The 27,632-nt window shown below is 49.0% G+C and overlaps 1 protein-coding gene across 1 annotated transcript in view; it reads left to right on the plus strand.

The window, feature by feature from the left end:
* Positions 1-27,632, plus strand: part of B3GLCT (beta 3-glucosyltransferase) — a 974,893-nt gene that overhangs the window by 495,290 nt on the left and 451,971 nt on the right. The gene's annotated exons all lie outside the window — the stretch shown is intronic.

Consider the following 27,632-nt stretch of genomic DNA (forward strand, 5'->3'; position numbering starts at 1 on the left):
ACCAAAGGGCAATACCTGAAACTGTAAATGTTCGCCTCCCACACAGAACCTCAGAAACTTCTGCGAGTCTCTTTGCACCGGCACATGAAAATAAGCGTCCCTCCGATCCAAAGAGGTTAGAAAGTCTCCCTCCGGCGTCACCATCTTGAAGGACTGGTGGGAAATACACAAATGTACAGCTTTCAAATCCAACACTGGCCTGTAATCGCCATTTGGCTTTCGGATCGGAAAAAGGATAGAGTAAGCCCCCTTCCCCTGTGGTGCCACAGGCATCTTCACAATGGCCCCCTTGTTCAACAGGGCCTGAGATATGTCTGCAGGGCTACTCATGTGGGAGGCACAAACAGTGCTACAGGCCCACTAGTAGCATTTGATTTACGGGCCCTGGGCACTCACAGTGCACTTTACTAGGAATTTACCAGTAAATCAAATATGCCAATCATGGATAACTAATTATAATCACAATTTACACAGCAAGCATTTGCTCTTTAGCACTGATCAGCAGTGGTAAAGTGCCCAGAGTAAACGAATTTAGCAAAAACGAAGTAAAGCATACAGTCAAAGATACAGGAGGTAGAAGCATAAAGACAGGAGAAACCACATCAAAGATGCCAGGTCTAACAATGGGCCTGGTTTATGGTATGCTGGATACGTTTTTACAGGCGATTTCCCTGATATTAAATCAAGCATTGCCTGCAGCAAGTTCACATCCATGTAGTCCTCTTTAGCTTTCAAAACACCTGTACAGCATGTCTTTACAAGTTCAAAACTGCCCCAATTTGCAAACATGGGCCACTTTTTAACTATTTAATTCTTTAATGGTGGGCACTTTTATTTTGGTGTCCAGGCCTATTTTCAGAGCCCATCCGACACTCCGTATAATTGGTTGTCTTTATGTATTATGTGTGTGTGATATAAAGTGCTCTGACACCCTACATTGGGATGAGTAGCTCTATAAAAGAAATGAAAGTACCACCCAAGAGGAGAGTTGCTCCGATCTACCCGTCAATGTGCATGTAAGACTATTTGTAGGGGAAATTGTGACTGAATGAACTTTAGAGAACTACACGTATTACCAAGGTAATTTGATACCTATATGCCAAGGTCTTAAAGGTTAGCATACTCTGGTGTGGAAGGGTTTCAAGTAAGCAGCATTTATGCCGTACGATACATAGTTCCCAAATTGTCCGTTCCATAACCACCATACTCTGCCCACTCCCTGTTTCCCATCCCTGTACTCCTTGTCGTGAATTAGCCAACTCGCACTTTCTTCTGTGGTGGACCTTTGTTGGCCGCAGTTTTTATTAGGAATACACAGATATACATATTGGTAATTTGTTATTAGTGAGCTGTCATCACGTCATACATTGCGTTTGCATAGATCATATATGTATTGCACAATCCGCAAATTAGACTGACAGTTCTGTGTACAGGTCACTTGTAGGCTCACATTGTTTCTTGTCCTTGCTGGGCTGTTTCTTGGTTCGGTTGGATTTCCCGTCGCAGGGGATGTAGCTTCTGTCCCTGGAGTTAGGCCACAACTCGCTACCATGCCGATTCTTGTTGTGCCCTGCCATCCGGCGGGGGCTGGGCAGCGAGTGCCGTCTCCGTTAGCCACCCCCTTTTGTGGTAGGTCAGCTCACCCAGCCGTAAGGCATCCCAGAGTGAGTGGTCCTATTCGAGCGCACCACACTCCGGTGTGCCTCGGTACCAACCATTACCCCTGCATTTCTCGCCACGCCAGCAGGGAGGCTCCTGTCTTCCTGCGGCTCCCCCTTCCTCCCTCCGCCGGTTTTTATCTGCAGTCTGCTAGCGCCATAGCGCCCCACATGTGCCTCCAAACTACTTCCATGCCTACATCAGACAAATGTACTCCATCTGGCACATAGAATTCAGGGCGACCCGTGTGGATGAGCCCATGCCGCACTGATTCAAACCCGTTGATCCTGCACAACTTGCTCACGGTCAGGTTGAGTTTCTTCCGTGAGTTCTCAACTGCACTCAGCGAGTGGGCCCCCCCGCCAGTCGCTCCTGCTAATTAGTTCTGACCAGAAGATGGTGGTGTTACCAAATGCCCTCCCCGCCTCCGTCAGATCCCTCTGTATGTCATGGAGCAGATCACGCCGCCCTCGCTTCGCCAAGTCGTTCCTTCCCAGGTGTATGATCAGGATGTCAGGGTGCCATACCAAGTCAGCTTTTAGTTCTGCGAGCTTCGCCGGCAGCTGCTCCCATTTCATTCTCGGTTGACCGAACCACCTTATGCAGGTGTCTGCTGGCCGCCCGTCGTTATTGCACCCCTTTTGGCGCCACCAGGATTGCATCCGGGTTATGAAGGAGTGGCCCACTACCCACACCAGCTGCGGTCTTCGTCCTGCCGGGGAAATGAGAATAAGTCATTCCACTTGACTGGCGGGCGGAGGGGTGGGCGCCGTGGTTCTGCCGCCGGCTATGCCAGCTGCGGCCTAACGTACGACTTGTACGCTTTTGACCGCCATCTCCCCACGGCCTGTATCCCGGCTTCAGACATCCAGTGCTGTGCAGCTGTAGTGGCTGCCCCATTTCTGAAGGAATGGGACCCGAAAACTGACGGGGGCAGCCCTGCTTTGCTGAGCGTGCGGCGCATGATAGCGGTGAATTGGAATCTGCTAAGGTGTGTACCGTCGCTGTGCTTGAATAGCGGGCCCTCGCCGGCGGGACGTAGTGCCATAAAGGCGAGCAAACAGCACACCGCGCAGCAGCTCCTATCCTTAATGCACCGCAACCGTACCACCGCCCCCTACCTGTTTGGTCCGTCTTGGAGCGTCTTAGTAGGAGCTCAACTTCCCCTGTTCTTGGTGTGACATTGGCCGCCTGCAAGCAGCCGTCCGCAGGGCCTGTCCTAGCGGGTGCTACTAATTCGCCAATGCGGAACGCCCCAAAGAAGGCAGTGGTAAAAGCTGTCCGGATTAGTAGGTGTTCAAACTCGTCCCTGGTTGTGCCCCGCAGCACCCTCAGCAGGGCCCCCAGCTTATTGTAGTCTATCGGGTGTCTGTAGTCGCGTCTTCGGCCCTCGTTGCGTCTCCACCCCTTCATCGCTGCCTTGGTATAATGCGTGGACCCGGGGTCTAACCCGGTCGCTTGCTTGGTGTAGTATGCTAAGGCAGATAGGTGGGCTTGTGTCCATGACCTGGACTTCCGTGCGTCGAATGCCCACCGAATGGATTGTTCAGCTGCCCTGCCAGTGGCCTGCATGTCGTCCAGTGATCGGATCTATCCCACCCGCATGACTGTCTTCATATATGTTTGGTATCTCCTGGCCGCTTTCGGGGTGAGGGCTTGATTGACCAACTCCGACAGATCTGTTCCACCAGGTCCCACAGTCGGCCCGGGAAAGGGGTCATTTCCTGTTCTGCGCTGAGAGCCAAATTCCTGAACCTCTCCATCCGTGCCCGGGACAGGGCGTCTGCTACTTCGTTGTCCACCCCAGGGACGTGGCGCGCCCGCAGCTCTATGTTGCCTTCCAGCTGTAACTTAACGAATCTGCGCATTAATCGAAGTGTGTCTGGGCATCTGGCTGTCCCCTTATTGATTGCTTGCACCACCCGCTTATTGTCTGACCATAGTGTCAGCTTCATGTTTCGCAACTCGCACCTCCAGACTGTGAGTGCCACTATGATGGGGAATAGCTCCAGGAAGGTGATATTTTTGGTCATGCCCATGCTGTGCCAGAAACCCGGCCACTCCCCTGCGCACCACTTCTTACCCAGGATTGCCCCAAAGCCTGAGCAACTGGAAGCGTCAGTATAGAGAGCGATTTGCTCGCTCGTCACCCAGCCTTCCCTCCAGATCAGTAACCCGTTAAAGTCTGACAGAAATGTGTCCCACATTGCTAGGTCTTTCTTGATTTCTGCTCCTATCCTGACATGATGGTGCCTGTGGGTGAGCCCACTTGTCTGCTGGGTTAACCGTCTGGCGAATGCCCTGCCAGCCGGGATTACCCTAGCAGCGAAGTTCAGTTTTCCTATGAGTCTCTGGAGGTCCCTGAGCGTTGCTTTCTCCCGCCCCGGGAGGACCCTGATCTCTCCCCTGAAATCCTCAACTTTCTCTGGGGGAAGCCTGGAGGTCCCGGCGACGGAGTCCAGTTCTATCCCTAGGAATGTGATCCGGGTGGTCGGGCCTACCGTTTTTTCGGCGGAGAGCGGGACCCCTAGATCCCCCGCCAGTCCCACAAAAGCTGCTAGTGTGTCGCTGCATTTGCTGGACCCAGCGGGGCCCGTGAACAGGAAATCATCCAATTAGTGGAGATTCCCGCCTGATGGATGTCTGGTGTGCAGCGCCCATTCCATAAAGGTACTGAATAGTTCAAAATAGGCACATGACACAGAATATCCCATGGGCATAGCTTTGTCAAAGTACAGTTTGCCCTCATTTGGAAACCTAGTAGCTGAAAACTGGAGGGGTGGACTGGTAGTAGGCGGAAGACGGACTCTATGTCCGCTTTTGCCATGAGTGTCCCTGGGCCGGTTGCCCTAACTAGGTCAACGGCATAGTCTATTGTAGCGTAAGTCACTGAACAGACCTCCGTGTCAATCCCGTCGTTGACCGAGGCTCCTTCGGGGAATGAGAGGTAATGAATTAACCGGTACTGCCCCTGCTCTGTCTTGGGGACTACCCCTAGAGGGGAGATCACCAGTTCCCTGGTCATGTGATCGGGTAGCGGACCCTCCACCCTTCCCAGGACCCTCTCCTTTTCTATTTTTTGTGATACCACCCCTGGGTGTTGCAATGCCGATTTTAAGTTTGCTGGCCTGCCTGATGGGAGGTGGCCTGTAAACGGGATGAGGAAACCTTTCTCAAAGCCGTGTACTAGGGTATCAGCGTCTGTCTTGTTATGGTAGCCATTGGCTAGCTTGCGCAACAAGTGCGTGTTAACGGGGGATCGTGCTAACTTGAAAGATTGTAAACGCGATGTGACCCCCTGCCCCCTGTGCCCAGATCGTTACTTCTTCCTCTCTTTCTTGTCTCCCTTGTGGTCTTTCCTGCGTTTGCACCCCGCTGAGGGCGCATAGCTGAATGAAAACTTGGGTCTCCTACCTGACCAGTGCTCTAGCTCTACGCTGCAATTTTTGTCCTTTTGGTGTTTCCAAGGGTCTCTCCCCGCCGCCGCGTTTTGTTCCATCAGCGCGGCCGCAGTGAGGGAGAGACTACAACCCCCACGAGCCCCTGCGGCAGGAAGCTGCCTCCGCAACACCCATTTCGCGCCAGGAGGCGCTTAAATCGAGAGGACATTCTCGGCTGAGCAGGCGCATAGCTGAATGAAAACTTGGGTCTCCTACCTGACCAGTGCTCTAGCTCTACGCTGCAATTTTTGTCCTTTTGGTGTTTCCAAGGGTCTCTCCCCGCCGCCGCGTTTTGTTCCATCAGCGCGGCCGCAGTGAGGGAGAGACTACAACCCCCACGAGCCCCTGCGGCAGGAAGCCGCCTCCGCAACACCCATTTCGCGCCAGGAGGCGCTTAAATCGAGAGGACACTCCCCGCATCGCGGGACCGCGCACGGGAGAAGCCCGGGACAAGGGCGGGACCGTCTGTGGCCGTCCGGGGCTGGTAGAGGCTGGGCTGGGCCATATCCCTAACATTTTTCCTGGGACGTACATTGTTTGATTGCTGCTTCATGCTAACATAGGTAAAGGTGGACCAGGGATCTACTAACGCCTATATTATGATATATACGACATCCATCCCACAGTTGAGGCTGCCTAGTTTGTCATTGTAGATTTAGCCGTAGTGCCTGCCCATATTTGCATCTGGACTTGTGTCTGCAATATTTATTGTATTCTATTGTGGTTATTCTAGTCCCATAGGGTGCTGACACTTGATTTTGATCTTTATTTTTGTTTCCATGTATTAGTGAGTACTTGTTTGTATACGATCTTATCGCTGTATATTATAGTCTGCTCATATAGGACTGTATACACAAGTATTTTTAAGCGACTCTGTTATTACGAGTCATCCTTAAAAGCATTCGCACTTTAAACTCGGAGGCTTATTGGTTTTTAAAGCGCTGCACTTGCACATTTGCACATTTGCACGTTCTGCATAACCCTCCTTGCATTTATTTATTGTGATGTTTTCTCTGCATTTGTGATACTGTGTCTGATGGTTTTATTCGCCCGGTATTTTAGCTTATTTCAGTTTGTAATTGTATAATATTTTATATTTATATTCCATATAGATTATCTTTTATATAATTTGGGACTGCGAGGTATCTCTTCCCATATATCTTTCCCCATAATAATTTGGGACTGCGAGGTATCTCTTCCCATATATCTTTCCCCATAATAATTTGGGATTGTGAGGTATCTCTTCCCATATTCTCTTATAACAAATTGGGATTGCGAGGTATCTCTTCCCATATTCTCTTATAACAAATTGGGATTGCGAGGTATCTCTTCACATACATTTTTCCATATAATAATTCAACCGTCCACTTACAATTGATTTAATCAAATAATTATCAGTATTATGTCTACAAAGGGCAGTAGGAATAAACCAACCGGTGGCGGGGCAAAGGGGACAGGCCCAATTGATAACTTCATCATAAGGGCAAATGAAGCCTTAGATCAAGGTTTCAGCCTTTTGGAGCGCAGAGTCTCCCAAGTCCTAGCCATGGCAAGAAGATCATCCCTGGGACTAGTTGCGCTAGCCAAAACTCCATTACAGGGTAAAAACAGTGCTCCCACAGTAGCAGAAGTACATAGCATACCAAACGAGGTAGATTTGTCAGCATCACATCTACTGACAGACTCACAACTAAGTCTGGCACTGGAAAAATCTCCGGAATTAATTATTAACACTACGCCAGATGAGATAAGTGAGATAAGCTCGAGGTCCTTAAGAGGCAGGAGAGAGGGTGCCATACGGAAACAAACAAAACCGTCAACTATGCCAAAAACTAAAAAATCCTCTATGCCGAAGAGAAAGCAAGGGAAAGATCCAAATCATCATGCAAACAATGGCAAAGGGGATAATCAATCAGATGTGATAGACGCAGCTCCGGATGCCCATAGTAAAAAGTCTTTTAATATTTTGGGTGGAACCTGCGATAAATGTAATAAATGTATTAATTGTGAAATAAATAACCAGCTGTTGATAAGAATTGGGGACCTTTTCAAAACATATTTGTCCCCTATAGAGTCCAGATTGACACAAATTGAAAAACATCTGGCCACACTGAGTGCTAGTTCCAAAGACTCCCTTAAGTATGGGGTTCCGAAGATTGGGGGAATACAAACTAAACCTTTTGATCCCATTCTGTCGGACAATCCCCCAAATATACAACTAAATTCCTCACAGGCTCTAGATAAGCAAATGGTCCATAAATCACCCATTTTAACTGAACCCAACGTACAGGGAAACACTATATCTAATGATACTACACTTCCCAAAAGGCCCCAGGATACGCGCATGAAAGGGGACAGATACACATTTAATCTTCCCCCTGAAGCAAGTCCCTATGTGGTAATTATGACAGGGGTCCCAGAAATAACAGGTTCTATCGAGGAAACGAGCTGGTCATTAAAGAATAATGTCCAGCATTGGCTTAACATTAATCGCCCATTACCTCCCCGTCGATCAAGTAGGATTTTAATGGTACGTAGAGTACCATGGATAGGGCAAGAGGAGAAAAAGTCCCATGGTGACTGCGTAATCATTAATTTTGAGGACCCGAATACAGTAGACTATATATGCTCATGGAAGAATTTAGGGTGTAATGAGCGTATTAAAACTAAAAGATTTGCTTTCTTTTATCCTTCTATGAGCAGTTCTTGGCCAGGCTATGATGATGGAAATTGGAGTAGAATTGGTTATCGGAACTGGAAGGGGAACCAGAGAGAGCAGGGAATGTGGAACCAAAGTGATAGAAACTCTTTGGGAGACTACAGAGGGATCCCGACTTTTAACAGATTTAGCTGCCTGGAGTCTGTAGATTGACCCATAGTTCCTATTGACTCCCCAAACAAAGAGCGGGAGGACAAGCTAATGAATGGTAGCGCAAAACAGATGGTTTATAGTAATTCAAAACCAACCAAGGGAAATAGTAATATAGTCACAGATACAGTTGTAGCACCAATTTCACAATGTATGTCAACTGCAGAGACAAATAATATAGGGACTGCCGCAACGGGAAACATTAGAGGTAGCGAAGGGACTATTAAGCCCAGTTACAGATCCTTAAACATGGGAACGGAATCTGGAGAAATTGTTAAACCCCCTCCAGATAAGCCATCCAATACGAACTTGAATATCCTTAGCTGGAATGTCGCAGGGCTAGAACCTAGATTGTTGGATTCTAACTGGCTAAGGATATTACAGGATAAAGATATAATAATGTTCCAGGAGACTTGGGCTACCATTGACCTCCAGATAGAAGGTTTTCACTGCTACAGTGTGATTGCAACTAAGAATGATTATGGCCGCCCTAAGGGTGGGCTGTTGATTGGTGTTAGGATAATAGCAGGCGGTAGTATAAAATGAATACCCACCGACAATCCTAATATTCAGGCTATTGAATATAAAAGGAAGGTACCTATTTACTTGATTAATTTTTATAACAATGACTTCCACTCAATCCCAAACAAAAATTTTATACAACTTTTTAAATTTTTATCGGATATTATTGAACCATCAGATAACATTAGAGGTAATAGGATTATTTTAGCAGGGGATTTTAATGCTAAAACGACCAAATCAAAAATATTAGAAGGAGATCAGCATAACGATCGCGCATTAAAACGCGGCATAGAATTGGAGTGTTTTATTCAGGAATATGTTCTAACTAATGTGATGGACATAAACTATACTCACACAACTGCTAAGGTCCCTACATTCAGAGGCAGAGATCATAGTTCAATTATTGACTATATTTTCATGTCATCTGAATTAATTGACTGCCTCGTAACAGCAGAGGTCTTGGAAACTTCCTTTGGTGATCACAATGCACTAGTGGCTAAAATTAAATTGGGCTCTTTGCCAGTGTTTACTAGTTTCCCAGGCGCTAGAGATATTAGCCCAACTACAAACAATTTGAGGTTGAAATGGAGGGGGGTTGATAGTGGGAAAGTAGTTGAGCACGTCATAAATAAGCATCAAGTCTTAATCGACTCATGTGCATCCTCGGATGGGAATAACCAAAGGATAATTGATGACTTTACTAGTTTATGCACAGTTATAAAAAATTTCTAACCGTGCCTAACCATAGCTTAGGTAAAGACCCTAGGTGGTTTGACAGAAACTGTTCTGCTGCCAATAGGGCCTTACGTAAAGCTTTGAATGCAAAACCAAGATCCCAATTGGAGGTTAGGGCGGCAAGAAATGAGTATAAGTCTGCAATAGAAGTACGCAAGGCAGCAATTCTGAGAGAGCAATGGGAGGAGCTTTGTGATGTTGCAACTGGAAGGAATGCATCCTCCTTTTGGCCGGTGGTGAAGAAAATGCGTAACATGAGAAGCCAACTGTCCACAATTAATTGTATTATTCCGAGCGATCGTTGGGAAGACCACTTCTCTAAAGTATATGCCATGGATACAACAGCTAACGAAGAGTATACACCCGACCAATTATGTTCCATACAGATTAGTCTAGGCGAGGTGATTGTGGCTATTAGACAAAGTCTTGGTAATAAGGCCCCTGTGCCAGATGTTTTCCCAATAGATATAATTAAATGGAAACCTGATCTCTGGGCACCGATTTTAACGAATGTTTTTAATAGTATACCTTTGGTAGCTATGCCTGATACCTGGTCCACGAGTATAATTGTACCAATATATAAGAAAGGAGAGAGAACAGACCCAGCAAATTATAGACCTATTTCTCTTTTGGATAATACACTGAAAATACTTGGACGAGTCCTATATAATAGAATAAACGCATGGGCAGAGGAACTAGGTGTTTTGGACCCATGTCAAATGGGTTTCCGAAGTAGGGTTGGGACAATAGAGCAATGTTTAAATTTAAATTTAGTAATTGGTAAATACAACATTGCTAGGTTGTCACCAATTTATCTAGACTTTATGGACTTATCGTCCGCTTTTGATTTTGTAAACAGGTCAAAACTGTGGTCTATTCTTTTAAATTATGGTTTAGACGCCCCCCTTGTACATTTCCTGGCATATTTGCACACCGACACAAAAGCCAAAGTTAGGATAGGGATGGCGGGGGAAACCTCTGGGGCCATTAAAGTGGAAAGAGGAGTTAGGCAGGGGTGCGTCTTAGCTCCCCTGCTGTTTATTATTTATATCAACGGATTAAGTAACTCCTTAAAACTAACCACTATGGATGTCCCAAAAATAAGGGGAAGTCCTCTACCAACACTGCTTTACGCAGATGATGCGGTCCTCATAGGTCTTACCCCGAATGCCCTGCGTATCTTGGTCAAAAGCTTTGCAGAGCACATGGATAAATTGGACCTTTAAGTAAATAAAAAAAAATCTTTTATTATGACCTGTGGCCAGGGAAAAGACAGCTCAGTGCGATTCCGGTAGGAACTGCTAAGTTATATTCTACAAATAACTTTCCCTATCTAGGGTTGGTTTTTGCTGCGAACGGCTCGTGGAGTGGGCATTTGGCCCACGCCACGAGCAAGTTCTCAAAAGCCATCAATTCTATTCTCAGTATCCCGCGCCCTGAGAAAATAGGAGCCACTAAAGCTATCTTAAAATTTTTTAAATTACAATGTGTCCCGGTAGCAACCTATGGTGCTGAGATTTGGGGTCTGGTTAAGACTTCCAGTATCCAAACCGAGGAAAACCGTTTTTGTCGGAAACTCCTCGGAGCCCCAATTGCCACTTCGGAGTATATCTGTCACTCCGAACTGAATTTGCATTATATAACAGATTTCATAGCAATAAGACCTGCTTTGTTCTGGCTGGCAATTTGGAGGAATACAGCGGCCTCTCTAACCCACGAAATTATAAAAGACTGTTTAAACTGTGAGAAAGGGTTGAGAATCCCGTGGTTAGCTGGTGTCCTTAAGATACTATGTAGTGTGGGCAAACATCACCTATTTACTGACCCCACCAAAATTGAGGCTACAGAAAAAAATGAAATTAAATCTGCACTCTACGCACTTTATAGAAATACGAGATTGGAAGTAGAATTAACCAAATCAACTGTTCAGGTCTATGTAAACAAAGACTTACATAGACAACCAATTCCTCTGTATCTCACGTTACCAATGACCAACTGGGAAAGATCGCTATTGCTTCGCCTAAGGGCTGGTACTGTTAGATTTTTATTATGTTTCCCTCTAGGTTATTTCTCTTCAAAATCAGAAAACATGCTATGCCCTTGTGATGGAGTGTGCCCACAAAATGATTTACATTTTTTCTTTTTTTGTAAATTTTATAAAAAATATATTAAATGGTTTTTATCTCCATATTTTAAAAAACAAAGACCACTCTCTTTAGAACAATCTTATGCGATGTTGTTTACTCTGGAAACTGATGAATTGATCTTTCGTGTTAGCACCTTTTTGAGAGTTGTAACGTATGTCCGCAAAACAATGGAAAACCCTTGAAACATTTTTATGTTGAATAATTTGTGATCATACATTGTATATCGTACAAATATATACTTGTCTCTTTGTATTTGGTTTTGTATACATGTGATTGCTTTTATGAATTTGAAAAATTCGAATAAAGATGATTTGAATTGAATTTGACTGCCCCCGCACGAGGAGCAAGTGTGCTGGAACTTGCATGCTGCCCCGTAGGTGCACTCGTTCGTTTCGAACTTCCAGCAGATTGCTGGTGTTCCGGTGCTGTGCGGCGTTTTACATGAGCCAAATTGCTTGGGCTTATGAAATGGCCTCCCCTCTCCTTTGTGGGAAGGCCCGCGAAAGGACTGCTCGGGTCTACCCCCCCATGCCTTGGCCTCCCTTGCCACCATCATTTTGTGAATGAAACCCGACACGTCCTCCTCGTTCCACTCCATCTCTGGGTGCATCTGCATCTTTAGCCTAAACCCTTTATCATATTCCAGCCAGGCCTCGCCCGGGAACTGTCTTTGGGCATTGTGTATGTTAGACTCCTACAACCATAGGTAGGCTGCGCAGCGCAGAAATTTCTCAACTATAATGCAGGCCATTATACAGAACGCGTCCAGCCAATTATCAAAAATCCTCTCTTTGTGTTCTTTTCTCCGCTTCCTCTTATCCTCATCCTTCCTATCACACGTGGTCAGGTCAAGCCACTCTAACTGTATTTCTAGTAATGAAAAGATGTCAACAAATTCTTTTCTCCAAATTCTCTCCTTGACTGACAATGGTATGAGGCTAGCTAGCCCTGTGGCCCTGGTGGTGAAGGACGCGGGGCCCGGTGAAGGGCGTGAATATGCGTCCGCCGCTGTTGTGGGGGGCGGGATGGGTGCCAGGGGGTTACATCCCCAAGCCACTGTGGGTGAACCTGTTTCGTCCCCGCCCTCCATTATGCTCTGGTGCCCTAGGCGCTGTCGGCGTGTGTGGCCTGGGTCTATCAGGTGCCAGGGTAACCCCGTTACCCCTCCCTCCGACTGGACCTCCACTTCTCCCACCCCTACCGTGTCTCCTTGCCATTCCCTTGCCGTCACACCTGGTGCTCCAGCCTGCTTGGCTAACCCCTCCATGATGAGTGGCGCCATAGTCTTAAGGCATTCCTGCACAATTGCATTGATATGCTCACCGCTTGTCGTAGTGTCCGCCGTCCCCCTGCTCGGTCCGCTGTCGCCGTGCTGGCTACAGGTGGCTGGGTCTTCCTCTGGGGAGTCTTTCTGGGAGCTGCAGCGTCTGCCAGCTTGGCCGGAGCCCTTCTCTGCCGTTTAGCTGCCGGTGCCCTAGGCATGCTCCGTTGCTGTTGACTAGTGCCTTCCTCTGGATCCTCCTGTAGATGGGGCTGCGGCCAGTCATGGCCGTGGATTTCTGATGCCGCCCGGATCTGGCACAGCAGGTCGTTTAGATCCTCCTGTTGCCTCTTTTTCCCCTTCCTTGCCATCTGTCCAAAGCCCCAGCCAACTGCCTGGGCTTCTGCTTCACACGTTGAAATGCGGGGTGCTGCCGCTACTGTATGCACCAAAATGTGCTGCCTGTTATGTGTGCATGCTTTGTTGCAGGGTGCTGCCGCAGATTTATGCACCAAAAATCCCCCAAAGACAAAGCCTTGCTGTGCTTTGGACGTACAACCTCCCTTTTTGCTTTTTTTTTTTTTTTTGTGGAAGCCGGTGCGCCTGCTTCTTTAAGGCTTGCCTCAGGCGCCGGCTCTGCTCCCTCGTTGAAGCGTGCTCCAGTCTCAGTAGACCGGGAGCGCCTGGCGTTGCGGAGCTCCTTCCACCAGGCGGGTGCGGGGGGCCTTGCAGCTGTTCCTGGCCCGGGAGAGGACGCACCGGAGACCCCACCGAGGTAAGAGACCCTCAGCACAGCGGCACCGGGGGTCAAACACTTGACCGCGCGAACATGGGCCTCAAACCTTCACCACTAGGCCACCGCGCCTCAGCTCCTGCTCGTCCCCCTGCAGTATTCCCTCGTTGTGATGGGGCCACGGAGGTCGGGATGGGCTCCCGATCATCCACTGTGGTGTTCCTTCGTCGTCAGGGGGCCACGGAGGTCGGGGTGGGCTCCCGATCATCCGCAGCACCACGGTGCTCCCACAACATCCAGACCACAGCGGTTGGGGTGGGCTCCCGATCGTCCGCAGCACTACGATGCTCCCACGACGTCCAGACCACGGCGGTCGGGGTGGGCTCCCAATCGACCGCAGCACTATGATGCTCCCACGACGTCCAGACCACGGCTGTCGGGGTGGGCTCCCGATCAACCGCTGCATTGCCTTCCGACCTAGCGCTCCCTCCATGGAGCGTGACGATTCCTGGGCCACCGATGTCGGGGTGGGCTCCCGATCGTCCGCCGCGCTACGGCCTTCGACCTGGCACTCCCTCGGTGTCCCGGGTAGGCTCCGGCTGCGATGCCGCCACTCAGCACCTCTCTGGGCCACGGAGGTCAGGGTGGGCACCCGATCGTCCGCTACACGCTGGTTCCGCCACGGGCACAGGGCCACGGACCTTCCGGCGGCTGGGGTGGGCTCTCAGTCGTCCGGTCCTCGGCCCCCGTCGCAGCCTGGCGCTTATTTGCATCTTTTGTTCCTCTTGCCAACAGAGCTTCGCCGCCTCGCCTTTCAGGAAAAGAATTTCGCCGGTGCTGCTCCCCGCTCCCCAAAGATAGGAGCATACCTGGGGGAGCAGCGATTATATCCCCACCGCAGGTGCTGGCCGCTCAGTGCTGGTTCCCCCCATTGGGGGATTCGTATCTCGCCTTGCCCCCCATTGGCCGGGGGGGCCGTCGCCTCGCTGGCGACCACAGCAGGGGGGGGGGTGAAGCGCCGGAACTTCTTTGCTCCTTGGTGCGAAAACTAAACCGGCTCTGTCCGGGGGCTCTGCGTCGGTTATGGCGCTGGCCCTCTAGGCCCCCTTTTGTGGCGGCCTTTGCTAGAGGCTCTTCTGCAGTCCGCTCGTGGGAGGCAGATGGTGAAGTGTGGGCGTCTATTAAAAGGTTCCTACCCAGCAAGAGCATCAGGGGGGTCAGTGTTGAGGATTAGGTTGAAGTTTGACACCAGATGATTGTACTTTCAAACAGTGGGACAAATGACTGTCTGTAAATGAAACGGTCTTGTATTTTACAATTCATTGTTTTTATTAGTTGTTTTGTACTTTATAAAAACAAAAATGAGATCGGCTGCATATGTGGTGTGTATCAGATACCCATATGTGCTATTTTTATACGGTGTTCGTTTTCTAGATTCCATAAGCTGAAACAATAAAATTTTGACTAAAAGAAATACAATAAATGTGAGGGGGCTATGGAGCCTGTGACAAAGATTGTCACACCTGAAGCCATCATCACTAATGCTGGCCCTGCAACTAACTGAAATGTAGTGAAACATAATTCAAATCACCAAATTTGGCATTCCGGTTTTTTGGGGATATATTTGTAATTTTGCCATGAGCATTCAATACCCAAACAATTTCTAACTAAAAGAATTTTCCATCTCGCAACGATCCGTGATTTTTCTGTTATTGTTAAACCTGTATGTTTTATTCCGGTCCTGTCCTGATGCATCACCTATTTCAGCAACACTGCTCGATCATTTGTATTCTAGACATTTCGTACATAGATTTTACACCGTGTTTTCACTTGACATTTTTCCAGCATGACTTGTGGTATTAAATCACTGGGGTAGTTTAGAACGCTGCCAGTGCTCCGACAGGTAATGGCGGCTGGTTGGCATTTATTTTCTAGAACAATCTCCAAAGCAAGAGTTTGTTTCTTAAACAGAAAAAATCAATGGCCCTGACATGCAGGCAATTTCCTCCCAGTGTGTGGGGACATTGAGTATTTTCCCTGCCTGTGTCCGCCAGACACCCAGCGGCGTTCCTGGACAAGACAAATGTCCTGACCTAGCAATCCAGGAGGGGCGTGGGTGGGTCTCTGGACCATAGGGTTACGATGACGCAAACCTAGTTATATCATTGGAAACTTAGAGGTTCCCGCACCTCTAAGTGAGCTATGGAAACGACAGGTTTGAGATGACAAGAGCCGCTTTTCAGGGGGGCTCACAAACACACCACCAAATCCTGAAATAGCTTTTAAGTCATAGTTTGTCTGCTTGGGGTCACTTTTAAACATGTCTTGGCTGACCTGTTGGCTAGTATGAGTGCATGCTGGGTAAAACAGATCTGATTAGGTCTAGTTCTGTTTAACATTATGCATGTAATACGTTTAATAAATGCTCATTATACATTTTGCTTTGAAAACTCTACTAGCTCCTATACACTTCCGGACAAAATTCAGAAACTAAAATGCAATAGTATAACATGTTTGTAAAGGCTCATTACTCCCGGACATCATGGGGCATTCCTCTGTTTTAGTTGCTAAAGTATTGCAGTTTCTGCATTGTAGTGTCTCTCCTCTATAAAAATGCAAATTAGGTTACATTTTGCATTTACAGGTACGTGGATGGTCACTGCACAGCATCATACCCCTTTCGTGCTATAAATGTGTGTCTTAAGCCAGTGCCCCATTTCGTTCTACTGTTGTGTACAGGAAGATGAAGTCACAGAATCTTCCCGAACACTACATTGTCTGTTGTTTGAGTGAAAGTCTGGTGTGATTAATTCATCAGGTTGTCGGAGGCTCGCCAGGTATTCGTTTATGTATGTCAGGCATGCTTGAGGTCAGCAGAACTTACAGCCTCTTAGATAGTTTGTGTCCATTATGGCATAACCACGACTAAAGATTGTTTCAAAATTTTTCCTCAACTTGTTGAGGCTCCTCTTGGCCTTTCTTGTTTCTCTGCATCAGAGAATGCACATTTTCCATTGAACAGCAACTCAATTTTGCCTTTGCCTCAGTTCGTATTTTGAGGGTTTTTTTTTGTTTTTTTCTGGCTCTAATGTGATGAGGCTGCGCCCTGTGGAGTGGTCCTAGACTTAGTTGTGTGTGCTACATCGTGGGTGATTGATACCACGTTGTAGGTAAAAATAAATACAATTACCAAGTGTTGCTTCCAAAACATGTACTTCGCTCTTCTTGAGATAATCCTCTAAAGTCGTAATTGTTTTGCCCTTTATCAAGCATTTACTTCTGCCATTCTCTGGATATTGGTATGCATGGTTTGCGCCTGGTCCTTTAACATGTATTTTGCTCCACTTAAGTAGGCCTCCTTCTAAACCTGCTGACACCTGCAGCCCTTTTCTAAATCTGCTGACCGCACGCCTTATTATGATGAAACTAAGTTTTTCCATTAAGTGAGCAGTTTTTCTGTATAGTGAGGTTGTGTATTTTAAATGAGTGACACATTCTGGGTCAGTTCTGCTGAGTTGTCCATTGGCTCTGGGTCTCCAACTGAATACGGAAAAGTCATTACTCATACCAACCCAATCGTTGGTGTTCCTTGGGGCCATTCTGCAAATCACAGTTGAAAAGACTTACCTCACCACATAAAGGAATCAACGGATAAAATAAATGGCTATTTCTCTTCAAAAAGACAGTCCACTTCAGATAGGATTTTCAAATCAATACTGGGGATGCTATCCTCGTTCATCTTATTAATTCCTAACCGTCGCCTGCACATGAGGCCACTACAGGAACAGCTGGATGCTCAGTGGATTCTGATTCACGGTTTGTTCGAAGATATCATTGGCCTCACCCCTACAATGAAGCAAGCTTTGTCAAAGTGGGGAAAGAAAGGCAATATGTCTCCAGGGCTCTCTTTTGAGGCAGCACGACCAAGCTTCATAATGACAACGGATGCTTCCTTAGATTGTTGAGGAGCGTATTTCCAGGAGCTAGAAATCCACTAAAAATGGTCTGTTCAAGAAACATGGATGCACATCAATCTTCTAGAACTGAAGGCCATATTCCTAGGATTCCAATCATTTCTGCCCAAAATGTGAAGTTCCGTGGTCTGGTGAGAACGGACAATACCACCACTGTGTTTTATTTCACCACGGAAAGGGGAGCGGGATCATCAAAAAACCTTTCATCTCCAGCACCGGCCAATATGAAAGTGGTTACTGAAACATGGTATCTCGCTACAAATGGAACATGTCTCAGGCATAGACCATGTATGGGCGAACTCTCTCAGCAGGTCAACGAGTCAATGCCACAAATGAGAAATAAGTCAGAAACAGTTGTCTCAGGTCTTCAAAAATGGGGTTACCTCAAATTTAGACCTATTTGTGACTCTATTCAACAAAAAATGCACATTTTTTGCAAGTAGATTCCCTCAGAGAGGGTCTTGGGGGAATGCTCTTCAGATACAATGGGCAGGAATGTTCGCCTTTGCGTTTCCTCTCTTTCCTCTCATTCCCAGGGTGATATCAAAATGAAGAGGGAGCCATGTCATCTTATTCTCATAGCCCCCAATGGCTGAGACTGTATTGGTACACAGACCTTCTCTTAATGTCTGTCTGTCCACACATCCAGTTCCGACCGATGGATCGTGATTTCCATAAACAATGGCCAGATATTGCACCCTCAAATAAAGTCTCTAAATTTGTCGGCATGGCACCTCATGACCATGCGTTTGGATCTCTAACTATTCTGGCAGAATTCAAATCTGTCCTGCTACAGCCACAAGCTTTGTCTACAAATAAATCATATGTGGCAAATGGAAGAGATTCTGTTAATGGTGCATCAAAAATGATCAACACCCTTTTTGCTCTTCTTCAGAGCAATTGTTGCGATATCTCCTTCACTTGGCAAAGCCAGGCTTGGCGATCTCTTCAATAAAAATGCATTTAGCAATGTATTGCAGATTCTGGAGAAAGACTGGTGAAACCTCTCTATGGTGCACTAGGCTGGTAAAGGAATTCATGAAGGGCCTTTTCAGGGCCTTCCCACCGATGAAACCTGCAATATCCTGGCAGCTGAATACAGTTCTTTTTCAACTCATGAAACTGCCTTTTGAGCCTGTCCATAAGGCGGATAGGAAATATGTCTCATGGCCCGTCCATTAGCCCTCACATCAGCCAGAAGGTTTAGCGAAATTCAAGCATTTATGGTCACAGAACCTTTTCTACAATTCAGAGAAGATATGGTATTGTTGAGAATCAATCTGTTATGCCCTGCATAGTACTTTCATATCTTGCAGTTTACCAGTCCACCTGCTGCTCAGCCACAGTATGTGTTTGGAGTAGAATGTTGAGAATGCTGTGATGCGTGGAATGTTGGGAGTCTGACTGAGTGAGGTATGACAGTTACAGATGGGCTGAGCAGCAGGCAGGCTGCTCGTGGTGGGGTTTGCTGTGGCATAGGACCAAGGGCTGACTACTGGGCTAATCTACATCATTACTACCTGTTTATCCAGCATACCAAGTTTTTTTTAATTTTTTTATTTTTTATTGAGCATTTTCAAATTATCTAATACAACCAACAAACCTGCCAGTCAGCATCATCATATTGTTACAAAATAGTTTGCTGCTGGGTGCCATACAAAAAGAACCATATTGCAATAGTCAACATGTCAGTGTCAATAGGAATTACAAGCCATTAAACTGGATATAGGAGCCCGGAGGGTCACAACACTCTGCCGTGGTGCACAGGATGAGGTAACCATGAAGAGGAACATGGGCAGCAAGCAAAGGACACCCTGGCCCAACAGGTGCGGCCGTCGCGTTGGGAAAGGACAGGACTGCGACATGTCCCCTCCGCCACCCACCCCCTCGGGATCATGCACTCACAATATCTCCTTCCGCCTCCCCAGCCTGACACTCCCGAGCCCAGCTCACAAACGGATCCCAGATGTCACGGGGCCTTGACGCAGCTGGTAGCAACTCCCCAAACGTGTTCAATTGTGTATGCCCATACATTACGTCTGCCAGCCAGCCCCCCACCGTGGGTCCCTTTCTCCTACCCCAATGGATCGCCCCCCGCCGCTTAGCGAACAGCAGGAGCAATGCATGCAGCCTGCGCAACTTCAGCGGAGTGTCTTTGACATAACCTAGTAGCCTGAGCAGGGGGGAGGGGGCGTCCAAGCGGCCCACAATCTGGTTGATGGACAAAAAAACCTGAGACCAATAATCCTCCAGCCTCGGGCAGGACCATGCAATGTGCAAAAAAGAGGCCGAGGCAGACCCACAGCGCCAGCACTCATCCTTCTCTCTCAGCCCCATTCTTTTTAAGCTGATGGGGGTTCTATAAAACCGGTGCAGGTATTTAAAATGTATGAGACGCAACCTGTGGTTTGGCGAGAGCTCAGTGAGCTGCCCGCAGCAGAACTCCCACTGTTCCTCAGTTATCTCAGTTTGGAGCTCCTCATTCCAATACAACATAGACTTGGGCACCTCCACCAGTACCATGTTTTGCATCTGGCTATAAATACGAGTTACCAACTTCCGGGGAGACGGGGAACCCACAACAGCCTCCAAGGCCGTAAAGACTGATGGCGCTTCCGGGAACTCTCCAGACAGCGTCCGGCATGCCGCCCGCAGTTTGTGATACAGAAATAATTCGGAAAATGGCACCGCATCTCCCCCCTCCGGCACCGGAGGAGGCAGGAACTTACCATCGGGGAATAGGTCCGCAAAAGTACGAAGATGCAGCTTGTCAACTAGGTGGCCAGCTATGCCGTCAGCCACACAGGGCAGCATCGGGTTATGCATCAGGGGGAGCGATGGAGCATACAACAATGGGACCTTCGCCCTCCTGCGCAGTTCCTCCCACACCCATTGCAGCATCCCAGCTGTGTCGACATCTGCCTTGGGGCGCCGTGCCTTGGCACAAATCGCTACACCCAGCGGGAGGGGCGCCACCACATCTCGCTCCACCGCCACATGGGGCTGATAGGGGGTAGGGTGGGTCCAGAAATGCAGGAACTGAGCCTGCGCACAGAGGGCATACAGTTTCATGTCCGGGGCACCCAGGCCCCCCTGCCGCAATGGCAGAAGTAAGGTGTCCCACGCCACTCTGGCCTGTCCACCTGCCCATACCAGCGCCACCAACTGGGACCGCAAAGCGGCAAAGAAGTGCGACGTAAGCGGGATAGGTATATTAACAAATAAATAAAGGAATTTTGGTAGTACGACCATTTTTGCCAATGCAATCCGCCCAGTTAGCGACAGGGGCAGGGAAGCCCATAGTTTTACTTTCTCGCTCAGCCACATCATTGCCCTGCCAAAGTTAAGGTTCCATAGTTCCTGAAGGTCCCGGCTAATCCAGATCCCCAAATACTTAACCTCCTCCGCCTCCCAACGCAGAGGATATTTGGAGGACACCTCCGCAGTGCCGTCCGTGAGGGGGAAGATTACCGATTTAGACCAATTAATGGATATGCCCGCTAGGCCCTCAAAGCGGACAAATTCCCGTAATACGGGATCCAAGTTATCCGCAGGATTGATAAGATACAGGGTCACATCGTCCGCGTAGAGCGATATTTGAAGATTCCTAGAACTGAACCCTATACCTCTTGCTGTATGATGTTGTCTAAGCCTGGCTGCCAGCGGCTCCATAGCTATGGCAAACAGCAGCGGGGAGAGAGGGCAACCCTGCCTAGTACCACGCAGGATAGGAAACGGTGCCGACACCAGTCCATTGACCCGCACTCTGGCCTTCGGCAGAGTGTAGAGCAAGCGAATTTCTTAAGCAGCAGCGAGCTGAAACCCATCCTTTCCAAAATGAGGAATAAATAGGGCCATTCGAGAGTGTCAAAGGCCTTGGTGGCGTCTAAAAACACCACAGCAGCCTTGACTGCAGGGTGCAGGTAATGCAGCGCGGCGAAGACCGTTCGCAGATTGTGGGAGGTCGCTCTTCCCGGTATAAAACCGGATTGATCCGGAAGTGCGATCAACGGCAACATAGGCTGCACCCGGTTCGCGAGCAGCTTAGCCAGGATTTTCATGTCAACGTTAATTAAAGACAAGGGCCTGTAGGAGTGGAGATCGTCAGCCGGTTTATCCGGCTTCAGCAATGTGATGATCAGCGCCTCACGCATTGTAGCAGGCAGCACCCCCTTTTCTAAAGCCTCCTCATACACCGCTAATAACCGGGGCGACAGCTCTTCCGCGTATGCCTTGTAGAAAGCTGTTGTCAGGCCGTCCGGTCCCGGCGCCCTATCCGGTGGCAAACTCTTTATAACCTGTGCCACGTCACTGGCGTCTATTGGGAGGTCCATATATTCTCTGTGTTTATTGTTGAACCACACCAACGCGATGGAGTCTAGGAAGGATGCAAGCCCCTCCGGACACGTAGCCTGGGTGTTGGTATATAAGCGAGAGTAAAACTCGGAAAAGGCGCCCACAATGTCCCCTTTATCATGGAGTAGCTCGCCCGCCGCCGTGCGCAGTTCATGAATATATGTCGCGGTCTGCGGTGGCCGGATCATATTCGCCAAGGCCTTTCCGGGTCGGCCCCCCTCGCCATAGCGCCTAGCCTCTGCATTTTTTTGCCCAAAAATTTAACCTCCCGCATTGCCTCCTCGTCATATTCCAAAAGTTTGGCTTTCAGCTGCCCCGTCACCTCCGATCCACCACCCTCAAAGAATGTGCGCTCAAGTTTTTTTATATCGGCTTCTAGTGTTGCCAGGGTGCCCCGTATCGCCTTCAGCACACCTGCCTGCCGGGCTATACATTGGCCTCTAATAACAGCCTTGAAGGCCTCCCACAAAGTCGTCTCCTCGGCCACCGACCCCACATTGCGCTCAAAGTAGTCAGTGATATCAGACCGTATCTCCTCCTTGAACGCATCATCAAGTAACGCGTGAGGTGGGAGCCGCCACGAGAACGCCGGGAAAGGATCGCCTGGGATCAGTGATTTCAGCATGCAGGGCGCATGGTCAGATAATGAGCGGGGCATATGCTCCACCTGCGCCGTCCACAGTGCGACATCCCGCGACACCAACCAGAAGTCGAGACGGGACCACGCGCCACCATGAGCCGAGATGCATGTACCCTCCCTCAAGCCCGAATGCCTTCCCCGCCACACATCAACCAGCGCCCCATCTGCCAATATTTCCCTCAGCGCGGAACTCGCCAACGGATTCAGAGTGCGAGCCACCCCCTTCCTGTCCACCTTGTCATCAAGTACGGCATTGAAGTCACCTCCCCATATAATCGTACCACATCCGGTGGCCTTCACCTGCCCCCAAAGCTTATGGTAGAAGCCCGGGGAGTCTGCGTTTGGCCCATACACCGCCACGAACACCACTGACACACCGCATACCATGCCCTGAACCAAAACATACCTGCCCTCTGGGTCACACTGGACCAACCCCTCCCGCCACTCCAACCCACGACGTATCAATATCGCCACCCCCTGGGCATAATTTGAGTATATAGCTGAATAAACGTGTCCCCATCTGGTGTGACACAGTCTTTGGGCGGGGGCGGTGTTCAAGTGTGTTTCCTGCAGTAGGCAGAAATCTACCCCATGGCGCACCAGATAAGCATGTACCAACCTAGCCTTCCGATGGTCGTTTAGCCCCCGAACATTCCAGGTAAGGCAGTTCAAAGTTTTATCCGCTCTTGGCATTCCTCACATACATTATGCAAATTACAGTAGGACATGTTGACAGTGACCAGTTCATACGCTCAGGGCCCCATTCCGATATCATGTAATAATTGCTGGCAGTGAACAACAAAACAAACAAAACCAACCATCCACCCCCCACCCACTCCAACCCCCCAACCGGGTCGTAGAATAGCCATCCCCATACTATCCCCAAAACTGCAGTAAAGGAACAAGGGAACATTCCCGAGGGGGTGTGGCTATGCCGGCTACTCCCCCGTATGGAACAGGGTGGCCAGAAGGTCTGCGAGGGATCCCAGCCACTCGAAAACCTAATAATTGAAAGCTACACATGGTAGCAGATGGCGCCAATCAAGCCCTAGACATCTCAAGTGCACTGCCACGGCGACAGGCAGGAGGCTATAATCCAATATGAACCAGTCCCCTCAGGATAAGATAGATAGGCCAAACGGCTACTCGTTGTCGCTCAGCCTGATGTCCGGTTGCTCCGACAAATTCTTAGAGCGCTGCCCAGATTTACGTCCCACATGTTTGGCGAATTTCATCGCTTCTTTGGCATCAGTGAATATGTGGGCAGTCCCCTCAAAGGCCACCTTTAACTTAGCCGGGTAGAGGAGCGAGTACGGAATCTGCGCCTGCAGAAGAAGCCGCTTCGCCGGCAGAAACTCCCGGCGGGCAGCCTGGACAGCCGGGGTAAAGTCGGGGTAGAAGGCGATTGTATTGCCCTTGTGTGTGATGGTGCCTCTTTCCCTTGCAAGTCTGAGGATCTGGTCGCGGTCCTGATAGTTTAAGAGTCTCACAATTATAGGCCGGGGCGGCGCCCCAACTGGGGGCCTCTGACCCAGTGACCTATGGGCTCTCTCCACCGCAAAAACCGCCGAAAGATCAGGATCAAATAATTCACGTAGGAGTTCGGTGATATAGGTCTCCATTTTCGTTATGGCAGTGGTCTCCGGAACCCCTGTGACTCGTACATTGTTGCGCCGGGACCGCGCTTCTAAGTCCTCATTCTTAGCACGGATTATTCCCAACAGTTTGTCCATATGTAGGAGCTGGTCTTTAGTTTCCACTTGGAAACCATGGAACTCCGATTGGCGAGCTTCCAGCGTGTCCAGCCTCGTCTCGTGCGTCGCCACTTGCGTTTTCACAGAGTCTAATTGACTGGTGAGGGTATCCAGTTTTGTGTCGATGTTGCGGAAGCTAGAGCGCATCTCGAGCATCAACGTACGCAGGTCTTCGCCCTGATCATTCGCGGCCAGGTCGCGCCCCTCCGTCACCTGGGGCTCCTGCTCCAACTCCCCCTGGCGCGTGGATCGCTTATTATCAAAGTTCAGCTTCGGCTGCTTCGAGTCGTGTTTACCCATGGCAAAGACGGTCCCCCGCCGGTTACCGCCGTAGACCACTATTCACAGGTTCCCAGCCTCCTCCGCGGTCGATGATCCACTGCTGGCCACCCCCGCACCGGCCCGGCACCCCCGACCGCCAGCCCCAAAGTGGAAGTCAGGTGGACAAGCAACCGCCACCTCACTAGTCGCAGCGCGGCTGGGCCACGGACCTCAGTCTCGCCTACAATGTCCCACGTCAGTTCCGCGCGGTGGACCAGACCTACCACCATATGCGAGGCGCCGTGTCAGCAGCCTCACCGTAGCTCGCCACCCGCAGCTCCCGGGTTGAGCAGGCACTCGCCTTCACCTCCAGAGCACCAGCCCTCTCCCAGCTCCATGCCTCTCACCGCTCAATACACCTTCACCTCGCGGCTCCCGGTGTCGACCTCAAAATGGCGGCCACCGCCTCAGGGATCCGCTTCTATGGCACTCGCAGCAGGGCAGACACCCACGTCTCTCAATTCTCCCAGCACTTCAGGCGCACGTTACTCGCCTCACCAGGCCTCGCCATCCAGGTCCGCAGCTAATCAGGCTCCCTCCGCAGCAGTCAGCAACGGCTCAGCGCCGGGCAGCCACCCGTCCTCACGGCTCCCCTCGGCTCTTTCCACCGGCAGTTCCCGGTCAGCACGCTAATGTCCGTGCGTGCAGGCTGTAGCGAGCAGCGCCACCCACTCATCGGGGACTCCCGAGTAGTACTACTCCACTGTACCATAGGCCTCGCCACCAGCGTCTCCGGGCTCGAGTTCCGGCTCACCCCCAGTCGGGCTCCAGCAGTCGCCTCCGTTGGGGCCCTGCGCAGGTTATGCGGGTCTCGCTCGCCCTCCGGGCGATCGTGGTCGGAAATACACTGCCTCCTCCGATGCCCCTCCGCCATCTGCTCGTTTTCTGCCGGTTTTGGCAGTGTGGGCTCACCCCGATGTGCAGGATAAATGTAGGATTACAGTCCGGCCGGCGGAGCTCACTCAGAGAGCGGCCATCTCGCTGCTCAGCAGGCCATGCCCCCCAGCATACCAAGTTGATGTACCAACCTACCATCTTTCTGTACAACTGGAATAAAGGTACTTAAGAACTTACATGGCTACCAGCGTGTACTTTCTACTACAGAGTACAACACAATCCTAAATGAATACCAAAGGGTTCTAACTTCTTTCCATTTGAATGAACCTATAGTTTTGTCAACATACATTAAGAACCCTTCTTCCACCACGGAGAGGGCTCTCCATTCTCTGGATTTCAAACGTTGCTTAAAATTCTATATTCACAGAACGAAAGCATTTAGAACATCAGATCAGCTTCTCATCTCTTTCGCACCTCCCAGGAAGGGCTATACACTCTCAAGAAGCAATGTAACCCTTTGGCTCTCGACAGCAATTTTCTTTCGTCACAACAAAGCAGAAAGGCTGCTGTCCACAAAAGTCGCTGCTCACTCAGCAGGAAAGATGGCTACATCCACAGCCTTGTTCGCTGGAGTATCACTTCCAGACATCTGCCGGGAAGCAATGTGGTCGAATGCCCATACCCTCACCAAACACTATTGTTTGGATTCAACATGGAAGGCAGATGCTGCTGTCGAACAGGCGGTTTTACATCACCTGTTTCATAAAGGTACAGATTATTTTTTCAATTATCTCATTGAGATATGTTTCTTCTAATAAGGTAATATGTGTTGCTTGTATCTCCACTGTTTTTATCTGATTGGTTTATGTCACAGCGGTTCATGTCTTACTTCATTTGTCTCTTTGGAGACTGGTTTGTGAATCTATGAAAGAACAACATTTACCTGCACACTGTGGTTCTCCGGTAGGGATATCTTTCATAGATACCCATGCGACACACCCACCTCCCCCTTTGGGCTCACCGGTTATATACCTTATAGATTTATATTTATTTTATCACACTTGTGCTCGAAATCTGAGGTCTGGTGGCTCTGCAAGTGAAGGGTGGTTCAGGGTCTTGCTTCTGATTGGTTGAAGTTTGGGTGTGTTAAAACAATGTGAATTAGTTAATAATGTCACTTGCTTTCTCTGTCTTTGACTGTACTTAAATGGTACTGAGTGTTTTAAATACTGTGGGGCTCCCACGATGAAGACTGGGAAGATTCAAGCATGCGAATCTATGAAAGATCAATACTGGGGAACCACAGTGTACATGTAAGTAACTTGTTTTTTCTCACCATGACATTTGCTTGCAGTAGTTTTTACTCAGGTCCATAGTACTAAAGATGGCCCTTTATACATATTGTATGGTCACAAGTTAAAGTTCTGGGTGCAGGTGTTTTGATAAATTAGCTTCTTTTCAACCAACATGTAGTATACTGTGAATGGCCAGTGAGTCTCCCAATGGGAGCCCGGAATGTTGCTGATCAGTGGGGTGGGCACACATGCATACTTACTTCCACACATCCACTTGTAAGCACACCCAATCATCTATATGTACACTCACTCACACACACACACACACACATCCATTCACAAGCACACACACCCATTCAAAGCATGTATGCACGAATAAACATACATTCATACATGCACACACACACCAAACATTCAACAAACACTTACCGGGTCATGGCAGTGACATCGGATTGAGGAGCAGAAAGGTTTTAGTGGTTGCTTGAGGCTTCAGGGAAGGAATGGGCAGACAAACAATCTGGCAGACTCCTCTCATTTGCTGACTTAGTCATGAATCAACCAATGAGAGGAGGGCTATCCCTTAGTCATCAGAGTGCGATGGGGTTTCTGAGAGGTGTCACTTATAGACAGTCAGCCCTTGGCACTTCAGAGCTTAAAACTGAAGAGTCCAGGTATGAGTCTATTGGTGAAGCACCCCCTCTTCATGAGGCGGTGAGGCTATTGCAAGATTTTGCCAGGCTGATGAAGGAGGCTGATGAGGTCATTACCCTCAGGGCTGTAAAATCTTCACGCCGCAAAGCTTGGGTCTGGCTTTCAGGCACCTGCACATTAGCGCATTTAAAGCACCTGGCTGCCTGACCCCAACATGATAAATGTCCATCATGCTTGAAAAAAGAATGGAGCGGGAACCATCTGCCCTTAATGATGGGCTGTACCTGGAGTCTTCTCCTGACTCCGTTATCCATTACCATCCACCCCCCACACCTCCTACAGAGAGTAGGAGACTTCAGGTAAGCTTCTGTCTTTTCATTTATTCCTTTTATAATGGCCTTGTAATACACAAGAAACCTCACTGTGAGGAATAGTGTG

The sequence above is a fragment of the Triturus cristatus genome, chromosome 8, assembly GCF_964204655.1.
Source record: "Triturus cristatus chromosome 8, aTriCri1.1, whole genome shotgun sequence".
Classification (NCBI taxonomy): Eukaryota; Metazoa; Chordata; class Amphibia; order Caudata; family Salamandridae; genus Triturus; species Triturus cristatus.